This window comes from Mirounga angustirostris, unplaced genomic scaffold, assembly GCF_029215605.1.
Source record: "Mirounga angustirostris isolate CCGP_5_RB_7025 unplaced genomic scaffold, mMirAng1.0.hap1 SCAF_9, whole genome shotgun sequence".
NCBI lineage: Eukaryota > Metazoa > Chordata > Mammalia > Carnivora > Phocidae > Mirounga > Mirounga angustirostris.
The window spans coordinates 26341765-26344775 of NW_026991717.1; positions in this window are offsets into that span (position 1 = coordinate 26341765).

Sequence of the window (3011 nt, forward strand, 5' to 3'; positions counted from 1 at the left end):
TATAAGGGAATACTATAAACAGCTGTATGCTGACAAATTAGACAACAAAGGAAAATGACAAAGTTGTGGCTCTGTTCCTACCCATGCTTGTGCAGGACACTGGACAAAGTAGTTTTGCCTTGGCAGAGCTATGAGGTGGGAATACTTAGGCAGGTGGGTCTAACTGTCCTTATTAATCAACATATAAAATCACGCTTTTTTCTTATTGCAGTATAGTGAACACACCATGTGATGTTAGTTTCAGGTGTACAACACAGTGAATCAACAACTCTATAGGTAATGCCATGCTCACTGCAAATATAGCTACCATCTGTCATCATACAACACTATTACAATACCATTGGCCATTTTCCCCATGCCCTACCTTTTATTCCTGTGATTTATTCATTCCATAAGTGGAAGCCTGTAACCCCCACCACTGTCCTTCACCCATTTTGTCCACCCACTCCCCTGCCAGTTGCCATTTGCAACAACATGTATGGACCTAGAGGATATTATGCTAAGTGAAATAACACAGGGAAAGACAAATACTATATGATTTCACTTCTATGTGGAATCTAATAAATAAAATCACATGTTAAAAACTTGGCTGATTATTTTCATTATGCAGGCTATAATAATTCATTAAATGTCTAAAACCCAAGTTTCTTTTCTAGGAAAGTTTTTGTTGTGTTTTGTTTTGTTATTTTATTTCTTTTTAAAATTTTATTAGAGAGAGAGAAAGAGAGGGAGGGGAACAGGGAGAGGGAGAGAGAGAATCTTAAGCAGATTCCACATCCAACGTGGAGCTGGGGGGGCTTGATCCCACAACCGTGAGATCATGACCTGAGCCAAAATCAAGAGTTAGACACCTAACTGATTGAGCCACCCAGGTGCTCCCAAGTTTCTTTCCAACTGGGTGTTCTTATATTATGTTGAGGAGAGAAGATCCAATCACAGAAATTTAACATTTTACATGTTAATTCAAGATGAAACAAAAAGGAAGATAAATCACTACTGAAGCACTGCAAGCTATAGGAAAATACAGAAGTTTGCAAGATGCCCAAACCCTTAGGGTTCAAAGAGATAGGAATATTCCATAATTAATATACAACCAGGGTCACTTGACACAACACCATCGGAAATTATTCTAGTATGAATTTAAGTTGAATCTCGGTTTTCACATTAATTGTCCCATTAGTTTTCTTTTTTTTTTCTAGTAAGATAGAGATAAGGACTGCAAGGAAATGTTTAGTGAACTCCGTTTGGGTAGCTTAGGTTGGATTTACCCAAGAATATGTACCCATCTAATTTAATTCTATTGCCAAACTAATTAATCAGAAGTATAAGGAGTGTTGATAATATTTTAAGTTAGATTGTGGAAAGTTCACCTAATTGGCCAGGGTGCTCTTCCCTAGTTAAAAAAATCTCACCTGGAATCTATGAAACACTGAGGAAAAAGTAGAGATAGAAGGATAGTTTTGTTAAAACTACTTTCTTAAGAAAAGTCTTGGGATGTAATGTAGCAAAGTCTCACAGTAACTATAGTTAACAATATTGCTTTGTATGTTTGAGAGTTGCTGAGAGTAGATCTTAAAAGTCATCACAAGAAAAAGAATTGTAACTATGGGTAGGGATGAATATTAACTACACTTACTGTGGTGATCATTTCACAACATCTACATACATCAAAGCTTTATGTTGTATACCTGAAGCTAATATATTATTATATGTGAATTTCATGTCAATAAGAAAAATAAAGTTTATAAAGGATAAAAAAGAAAACTTTATTCAAATTTGTCTTTTCAATCATCTGTATCAAGCAAAGAGTTATTCCTTATATTGCTATTTTCTATTCACTGAGCTTTTATAATAAATGCTTGATACTAGGAAAGAAAAAGGAAAGACGATTGGTAAGGACTGGGTAATCTTATTTTTTCCTTTTTTTAATGAGATTTGAATTTCTATAATTACCTTAAAGAAAAAAAATTAAAAAGAAAGGGTGGGGCGTGAAATAAAATCACCTTCTAATGCAACTAAATAAAATCACTTCTAATTCAATAAAATTAGAATATTGAAAGATGAAAACTAAAGATTTCTTCTGTGTGACCTTTTGTAATATATAGGCATCTGGCTTTTTTTTTTTTTTTTTTTTTTTGGCATGTGGCTTTTTAGATCAAGTAATCACCATGCTAATTAAAACTGCATTTTTGTGAATGTCAAAACTGTCATCTGCATTTTCAGTGTTATAATTGTATGAAATTAAAAGAAAAAGAGAGATTGCACATCGGTGAGATCACCGTTATAATATTATCCCAAGGACTATGTAGTGAAGAAAAGGGTGTTGCAATCCAGTGCATGTGGGTAAACTGGAGGACGGCTCCAATTTGCAGGCACATGATCTAGCTCCTTGGCCTGAAAGCCCTTGACTGCCTACATATACAGCTGCACACTTAATCAGAAACAAAGGAGGGCTGATGTACAGTCATGCTTCTCACAGAATCACCTGATGGCTTGTTAAACTCTCCCCAGAGATTCCCATTCAGTAGGTCCTGGGATGGGAGGAGCCTGGAATTTGTATGTCTAACAGGTGCCAGGTAATGCCTGCTGGAGGCAAGTTTCCATGGTGTTTCTACATGTCTTGTGGTATCCATGGAAAACAGAGACAGCATCTCCCTCAGGACAGAGGCATATTTTTCTCTTGAACAGGTAAAGAAAGTGAAATAGTTCTCCCTGGGGCCCCTTGTAAGATCAAAGTTTCCTAAGTTCCAAGTGGCTCAGCTGCGGTACAAACCCACTGCATGTTCAGGGAGCTCCTGCACCACCCTGCCTCACTCCTTGAGAATCAGGGGCAGGGGGAACTGATGGACACATAGAGCTTTGACTCCTGAATGTTATATATATAGAGATTTCCCTTAAATCATTGCTGCTGAGGTGAAGGCACTGCCAGTTGTAAACTGACTGCTGTTATGAACATTCATGTAATCCTCCTTTAACTAGAAGGTTACCCATCAGACATCAAACATCAGATA